Source organism: Gracilinanus agilis, chromosome 2 (assembly GCF_016433145.1).
Source record: "Gracilinanus agilis isolate LMUSP501 chromosome 2, AgileGrace, whole genome shotgun sequence".
NCBI classification, from domain to species: Eukaryota; Metazoa; Chordata; class Mammalia; order Didelphimorphia; family Didelphidae; genus Gracilinanus; species Gracilinanus agilis.
The window spans coordinates 161,084,436-161,093,921 of NC_058131.1; positions in this window are offsets into that span (position 1 = coordinate 161,084,436).

The window sequence follows — 9,486 nt, forward strand, 5'->3', positions numbered from 1 at the left end:
CTCTCTCTCTCTCTCTCTCTCTTTCTCTCTCTCTCTCTCTCTCTCTCTCTCTCTCTCTCTCTCTCTCTCTTTTTCAGAGTTATAACACTTTTGAGGATTTTAAGTGATTTTTCCCCACTTTGTGGAGGTGGGGCCAGATCATTCTCCCAGGAAAAATCTATAACACCAGAAAGTGATAGAAAACTGGCAAAGCCTAATAAACTCCCTGACCGGCTCACCCCCACAACTATATATCAAAGGGAAAACAAATATATTGATGAGTTCCTCTCTGAAGAACATCTATAAATTGCAGCTGGTTGAAATAAACCTGTTGTGAAAAAGGTTACAGATGATGTAATTTGGACTATTATAGGCATATCTTCACCCTACCCAGGTCTGGCTTTCCCAGTTCTTCCTACAAACAGTCAGAGGTCAGTGGCTTTAGGGGACAGGCATGTGATCATACCTTAGAGCTGCTTTTTTTTCTCTTCTTTTATCCCTTACCTTCTGACTTAGAATCAATATTAAATAGTAGTTCCAAGGAATAAAAATGGTAAGGGCTAGGCATTTGGGATTAAATGACTTGCCCAGAGTCACACAGCTAGGAAGTGTCTGGGTCCAGATTTGAACCCAGGACTTCCTGTCTCCAGACCTGGCTCTCTATCCACTAAGCCTTCTCACTACCTCTAGAATTGCTTTTTAAGCAGAGAGCTTCCCCTCTGTATCTCTCTTCCCCACAAAGGGAGAAAGGTTGGTAAATTTAGAGCAAGGATAATTATTCTGATTTAACAGATAAATACAATATAGACTGATAAGTAGTAGGTCTCTTTGTGTTTGTTTTTTTCTAAACCCTTATTTTCTATCTTAGTAACAATTCTAAAACAAAAGAGCAGAAAGGGCTAGGCAATGGGAGTTAAGTGACTTGCCCTGGATCATATAGCTAGGAAGTATCTAAAGTTAGATTTGAACCCAGATCCTCCTGACTCCAGGTCCGGTGCTCTATCCACTGTGCCACCTAGCTGCCTCAAGTACATGGTCTTATCTGACATTCAGCAAGTTAAGAGTTCAATCCCAGGTTTTCTCTTTGGCCTATACTATGATCTTCTTCCTGCTACCATGTGGGGGCTTTATTGGAACTTCGACAGTCAGTGGGCTCCAATTCCCAAATGGGAATCCACTGAGACTCAGAGAGATGGAGAGACTTTAAATTCCTTCACTAAATTAAATTCCGGGCACCCTGGTGGATGTCAAAAGCAACCATTGAAATAGTCCTTCAAGGAGACTAATGACTAACATTTATATAGTACTTTAAAGTTTTTCAAGGTATTTTCCACATATTATTTCATTCAAATTACTCTTATATCCCCATTTTACAGATGAGCAAAGGAGGTCTAAAAGAGATGAACATGACTTACCCATCATCTCTGAGCTAGTAAGTGTCTGAGACAGGATTTAAAATCTATCTTCTTGTTTCTGGATTCATCAGTTTACTAGGTCACAATGCCTTCCACTTATATTTATTTGAATAAAGTCGCAGAGCAAGTTCACAGCATCAGATTTCTATCTCAGGCTCTTTCCCTGGTCCAGATCCCCTTGGTCCTGTAGTTCATGGAAGGCAAAGTAGTTATCAGCACTGGACCCCTAGGTTTTGTCCAGGGCAGTGTGCCTCCTCCTCCCTCCAGATCTCTTCCTGGAGCCTTCCCTTTGGTGCCTCCACTATCCTTACATCCTTTCATTTAATGCAGTCACATCCTGCAAGGTCCCATTCTCTGAGCCATTGTTTGGCACAGCATTGGACCTCAAGGTCCTGTAGCTTAGGGTTCCCCTCTTCCAGGCTCATCCCCTAACTTCCAGCCATCAGAGGGCTCAGACTCATCAGTCAGTCAATAAGGAATTATTTAGTGCAGTAGGTGCTCCAGCTTAGCTCTGGGGGTACAATGAAAAAAACAAAATGTGGTCTCTATGCTCAAAGAGTTCCCAATGGACTAGGGGAGATGGTGGGAGAGAATCTAGCTATGGCGGGAAGCTAGTGGAGAGAAAAGACCAATAAAGGCTTTTTGCACCAGCTTCTTGATGAGTCTTGCAGGAAGCCAAGGAATCTAACAGGCAAAGGGAGGGAGGGAAAGGGCTGTCATTCCTTTTCTTGGCTTCACTGAGTTTGCCCCCAGTAAAAACGTGTCTTCTTATTTTTCCAGTGCCAGGATTCCTGGCCGTGTCTAACAATGGGTCTCATTTCAAAGATGGAGAAATTCTCTCTAACTCATGCATGCTTTCTTCAGTGGGTTTAGGTCTCATTCCCAGCCCTCCCAGAGGGAATGAGAGAAACCCACTCTAGTCTTTTCTGCTTGCAACGATATTTGCTTTTGCTATTGGTCACGTCTTGGAGTGGAGGGGGCCAGGGTTGAGGACATTACTATTCTAGTCAAGAGTCCTCCTGCTGTGCTACTTTTTTGTTGGGTTGAGTCAAAGCACATATTACACAACCCCAGAATTATGAGGTGTTGGGTGTTTAACATTCCACCCCAAGGGAGAGGAGTGAACCTTCTGGCCCATTCCCAAGTACCTGCTTATTAAGCCCTTCCCAGGAGCTGCAGAACCTCAGTTGCAAATGTGGGGAAACAGAGCCCGCCGTGCTGACGTTGGTAGCTGCACACAGACGCACATGGAGTATTTCAGTAATTGCTTGCTTTATGCTTGTTATTTGTCTACATATGCCCAGAGAGAGGCAACCACCCACTCAGTTTCTCTTGGAAAATCACACACACGTGTGCCCCAACACATTCAGCCACATTTTCAACTCTGCCCACTCTATGCCTGCCTGGCCCCATTCACAGGGAGAAAATAGCAGCAGACACGATTGCAGGGGGATTGGACTGTCAGATGAGCCTCCCCCTCTTCATGGTGACAGCACTAACCAGTGGCCTACCCCTCTAGCTTTCCTTAAAAGGCAAGGCTGATCGTCTCTAGGGTTGGGAGGAAAAGCGTATGAATGGGCACAATTTTTCCTTTTCACTTGTCTTTTTTAGAATAATTACTTACCACAGACCTTCCATCAGTCTATCAATCAAAAGACATTTACTAAGTGTTTACCGTGTGCCCAGAACTATGCTAAGCCCTGGAAGTGAAGACAAAAGAATGAAACAGCCCCAATCTTCAAGATGCTTGAATTTGAATTGGGGAGACAACATGTGCATATATAATCATATAACAACACACAGACCTGCTGCTGCATCCAGGGGTGTTCACCAAGGGATTCCTCACTTTGGATTCATGTGTGAAGACAAACCAGGCTCATATTGCTAATTGTCAACTGGATATTTTGAATTAGATGTCCCATAGACAACTAAAATACAGTATGGCCATAACTGAAATCATTTTCTTCCCGAAACACAGGTCTGACTAAACCACTCTCCCCCTCCCTGACCTCCACTCACTAAATTCCAATGGTTATTACCTCCAGATTAAAATTTTAAATCCTATGCTTGCACAGTAAAGCCCTTCATGACCTAATCCCTTCCTATTTTTTCCAGTCTGACACCATTTTCTATCTCTGCCCTGACTGCACATGCATACTTTGTGACCTTGCAAAACTGACTTCCTTACTGTTCCTAGAACAAGACATTTCAGTTCTGAAATCTGGGCATTTTCAGTGGTTGCTTCCAATGTCTTGAATGCTCTTCCTCTTCTTCTCTATCTTCTGGCTTCCTTCAAATCATAGCTCAAATTCCTTCTTCTACAAGACACCTTATCCAGTCAGAACCAGCTAATGCCCATCTCTGATTTACCCTGTGGATTTCGCGTATGAATCTGCATTTTTTTTCACGTTGCTTCTCCTGACAGAATGTGAACTCCATTGAGTGACGAACTAATTTTTACTTTCTTCCCATCTCCAGTGCCTAACTCTGTGCCCGGAACATGAGGAAGGAAGGAACTTCCATGGCTGCATTCCTTCCTCTCAGGCATTCATATACTAAGCCTCAGCTATCTTCTCACCATAGAAGATTCTTTTTTCCCTGCAACCTCTTCATTTATACAACTTTATTTGGAGAAAGGACTCAGGCCAGCCATAATCATTCTACCACTCCTTTCCCAGTTCCAGTTATAACTCTCTGGATTCTATACCCTGTCCCTCATGGCATATATACTCTTCTACTCTACCTTTCAGTCCCCTTTTATGTATTATCTTTCCCCAGTAGAGAGAAAGTTCTTTTGAGTGTTGTTGTTCAGTCATTTCAGTCATGACCCATTCTTCATGACTGAATTTGGGATTTTCTTAGCAAAGATACTAGAGTGGTTTGCCATTTCCTTCTCCAGTTCATTTTACAGATGAAGACACTGAGGCAAATAAGGATTACATGTCTTGCCCAGGACCACATAGCTAGTAAATGTCTGAGGCATGTTCTTGACTCCAGACCCATTATTCTATCCACTGTACTTGCCTAGCTTATATGGAGGCTTACATAGGTTTAAACTGCAAAGAGGAAGGGTTTAAGCAAAAGTGTATAGAGAGGGGTTGTTGTGAGGATCAAACGAAGTTATAGTTGTAAAGCATTTAGCAAATAAAATGTTTGTTTCCCTCTTTCCTAAACAGCCCGAATCTACCATTTTTCTGATTTTACCCATTGATCTGGTGTCCAGTAAAGTGTGCATTTTTAAATGGCTCTGAACCCTGGAAGACTACATCTCCCAGGACTCTCTACCATAACTTCCTCAGACACATCCCACTTCCTTTGTGGGAGGTGTCTGAGAAAGTATAAAAAGAAGAGAGAGAGTACAGGTTTTGGTGCCTTTTTCCTCCAATGGAGGAGAGAGCCTTTTTTCCTGGAGGGCCTTTTCCCCCAGAACAGAGGAGAGCCTTTTGTCCCTAAGAGCTTTGGTCCCAGCTAACTGCTGGAGATCTAATTTTCCCTGTTTCCCAAACCTTTCTTTTCCTAAACTAAATAAACCCAGCTTAAATATCCCTATAGTCTAGCCTGATTTTTGTTCTGCTCCAAAGCCCACCTCTAAAGGACTCGGTTAATTTCCCCACCAGGGCTTGGGGCTACCCCACCTTCCTTCCCTTTCTCTTCCTTTCCTTTTCATCAACATCATCCTTCCTTTCTTTTTCAGCACAACATCATGTGAGTTGTCCTTCACGTAAATCCCTTCCAGCTTTTTCTCTAATTCTCTATGTAGTCTTCAAATTCAACGTGCCCATTTTCTTCAGCTGTGCATCAATGGCACAGACTTTTGGTCTCTCATCATTTTGGTCATCATTTCCTTTATGCACTCTATTTTTTTCAATATCCTTCCTAAAAATGTGGCGCCCAGAACTGAATATAATAGGTATAGTATGATCAAGCCAAAGTACAATCTAGTTTCCATCATTCTCATTTTAGACAGTATATCTTCTGTAATGCATCTCTTAATGCTTCTCTTAAGACTCGATTAACTTTGGGGCTACCATATTGGAGCACTGATTTATATAAAGGTTGTAGTCCACTAAAACACCCAGACAAACCAGCAGAATAAATCCCCATATTACAAAGATCACATATTTTGAATTATAGGAAGAAAACCTAGTAAGAAAACATTTTCTAAGGGGTGGAGCCAAGATGGTGGAGAAGGTATAGGAACCCAGCTGATTTCTATGAAATTATCCTCCAAAAAGCAATGATATAACATCTCAAAATGAATTATAGAGCAACATAACCCACAAAAAGATATGGTGAAGTAATTTTTTGGCCCAAAACAACTTAGAAGGTTTGCACGAAGGATCTAGTACATATTGATGGTGGTAAAATGAAGCATGCCAGGGTAGGCCCCCACGTTGGTAACAAGTCTTGGGTGCAACTGGAACAATAGCCAAGGCTTCTGGAACTCTCTGCCAGAGATGTTAAGAGGGGTTGGACGACTGTTCAGAAGGAGATTACAAGGGTCCCTTTGCTGACTCTGGGTACAAAACTTGATTCATTACCCATTTGCGGAACCAGGTTACAGTCTGGAGGTGTTATTTCAGGGTAAGGAGGAACACTAGTAGATGTCAACCCTTTCAGCCACAGTGGAGCAGAGGACTCTAGTCACAGTTCCAAGGGGGAAAGAGTGCTTAGGGTTACTCACAGATCAGAACACAGACCTGGAGAGTATTAAACACACGTCTCCTTACATTATACCACCTTGGAAGAATGGAAAGCAGATAAATCCCCAGTGTCAGCTCCAAAGGTAGCTTCCCAAAGAACCTGAAAATTGGAATAGTCCTCCTCTCACCACATTTACAGAACCCAATTTTAACAATTTATAACCTAAAAGAAAAAAGGCAGGAAAATGAACAAACTACAAAAAAATAAAACTCAACATAGAAAGTTATTTTGGTGACAGGATAGACTCAAACTTAGAAGAAGACAACAAAGTCAATACTGCTATATCCAAAACGTCCAAAAAATAATAAATTGCTCTTAATCCCAAAAAGAATTAATGGAGTAGTTCAAAAAGGAATTTAAAAATCAAATAGAAGAAATAGAAGAAAAACTGGAAAAAGAAATGAGACCAATACAGGAAAATCATGAAAAAGGAGTGAGCAACTTGGTAAAGGAGGCACAAAATAATACTGAAGAAACTAATATCCTAAAAAAACAGAAAGGCCAATTGGTAAAAGAGGCACAAAAGTCCAAGGAAGGGAGGAACTTCTTAAAAAGTAGAATTTGGCCAAATGGAATAAGATATATAAAAATGCACTAAAGAGAAAAACTTCTTGAAAGACAAAATTTGTCCTTTGGGAAAAGAGGTATGAAAATTCACTGAGGAAAAGAACGTTTTACAAAGTAGAAGTGACCAAATAGAAAAAGAGGTAAAAAAGCTCATTCAAGCAAATCATGTCTTAAAAATTAGAATTGGGCAAGAGGAAGCTAATGATTCCATAAGACATCAAGAAATAATCAAACAAAGTAAAAAGAATGAAAACAAAATAGAAGAAAATGTGAAATATCTCATGGGAAAATTTATCCTTATATTCTAGAACCAGAGGACAAAATGGAAATTGAAAGTATCTATTGACCACTTCCTGAAACATTTCAAAAGGGTAACTCCCAGGAATATTATAGCCAAATTTCAGAATTTCTGAGTCAAGGAGAAAATATTTCAAGTATCAAAAAGAAACAAATCAAATATTGTGGAGTAAGAATAAGGATAACATAAGACTTAGCAGCTTCTGCATTAAAGGATCAGAAGGCTTAGAATATGATATTCCATATGGCAAAAAAAAAAAAAACTAGGTCTTCAACCAAAAATTACTTACCCAGAAAAACTGAGCATAATCCTTCAAGGAAAAAATGAGTATTCAATGAAATAGAGAACTTCCAAATATTCCTGATAAGAAGACCAGAGCTAAATGGAAAATTTAACTCTCAAATGCAAGATTCAAGAGAATCATAAAAAAAGTAAACAGGATGGGGATACCTGGGTGGTTCAGTGGATTGCAAGCCAGGCCCAGAGATGAGAGGTCCTGAGTTCAAATCTAGCCTCAGATACTTCCTAGCAGTGTAACCCTGGGCAAGTCACCTAACCCTCATTGCCTAACCCTTACCAATCTTCTGCCTTGGAACCAATACACAGTATTGATTCTAAGATGGAAGGTAAGCTTTTTTTTAAAGGTAAACAGAAAAGAGAATCAAAAGACATTCAATAAGGTTAAGCTATGTACATCCCTATATGGGGAAATTATTTTTGTAACACCAAAGAACTTTGTTATTATTGGGGCAGTTAGAAGGATTGTATAGAGACAGAGGCAAAGGTGTAAGTTGAATATGATGGGATGATATAAAAATAAAATAAAATTAGTGCATGAGAAAGAGGAATGCCTTAGGAGGAGGGGGAAGGGAAATAGAATGGGGTCAATTATTGCATATAAAAGAAGCATGAAAGAGTGTTGACAGTGGAGGTGAAGATAGGGAAGCATGTGAATCTTACTCTCATTGGAATTGGTTCAATGAATAGAGAACATACATAATCACTTGGGTATAGAAGGTTATCTAACCCTACAAGAAAGTAGAAGAAGAGGATAAGACAAAGGGGGTGGGGCTGACAGAAAAGAAGACAAACTTGGAAGATAGAAGTTAGAAACTAAACAGGGGTAAATGGGATAGAAAGTAATACATAGCAATCATAATGGTGCAAAAATTTTTTACTAGTATCTCTAATAAAGATCTTATTTCTCAAATACATAGAGAAATTATTTGAATATATAAAAATACAAGTCATTCCCCATTTGAGAAATGGTCAAAGGATATGAACAGGCAATTCTCAAATAAAATAATTAAAGATCAAAGTAATTAAAGTCATTCAAAGATGCTCTAAATCACTATTAATTAGAGAAATGCAAATTAAAACAACTCTGAGATACCACCCCACACCTATCAGATGGGTTATTATGATAGAAAGGGAAAATGACAAAATTTGGAGGGGATACGGGAAAGCTTAGATGCAAATGTATTGTTGGGGAGTTGTGAACTAATTTGATCATTTCGGAGAGCAATTTGGTCCTATGCCCAAATGGCTATAAAACAGTACATACCATTTGGTCCATGAATACCTTTACTAGATTTGTATTCCAGAGATAAAAAAAAGGCAGGGGAGGACCTATCTGAGAAAAAGAAATATTTAAAGTATCCTTTTTTGGGGGGAAGGGGTAAATATTTGGAAAGTGAGGGGATATCCATTATTTGGGCAATGGCAGAGTAAGTTAATATATGATTGTAATGTAATACTATTGTTCTGTAAGAAATATCAAGCAGCAGAAGCTCAGAAAAACCTGGAAAGACTTACATGAACCAAAGCAAAGTGAAATAAGCAGAACCAGGAGAAAAGTATACAGTGACAAGAATACTTCACAATGAAAAACTGTAAATAGCAGCTATTTTCAGCAATACAATCATCTAAAACTATCTCAAGGGACTCATGATAAAAAAAATCAGCTACTTTATTTTTTATTTAAGTCTATTTATTTATTTGTTTGTTTGTTTTAGAATATTTTTCCATGGTTACATGATTCATGTTCTTTCCCTTCCCTCCTCCCACCCCCTTCCTGTAGCCAAAAAGCAATTTCACTGGGTTTTACATGTGTCATTGATCAAGACCTATTTCCATATTATTAATATTTGCATTGGGATGATCGTTTAGAGTCTACATCCCCAATCACATCCCCATTGACCCATGTGTTCAAGCAGTTGTTTATCTTCTGTGTTTCTGCTCCCACAGTTCTTTCTCTGGATGTGTATAGCATTCTTTCTCATACATTCCTCTGGATTTTCCTGTGTCATTGCATTGCTGCTAGTAGAGAAGTCCATTACATTTGATTGTACCACAGTGTATCCATCTCTGTGTACAATGTTCTCCTGGTTCTGCTACTTTCATTCTACATCAATTCCTGGAGGTTGTTCTAGTTCACATGGAATTCCTCCAGTTCATCATTCCTTTTAGCACAATAGTATTCCATCACCAACATATACCACAATTTGTTCCCCAATCAAAGGG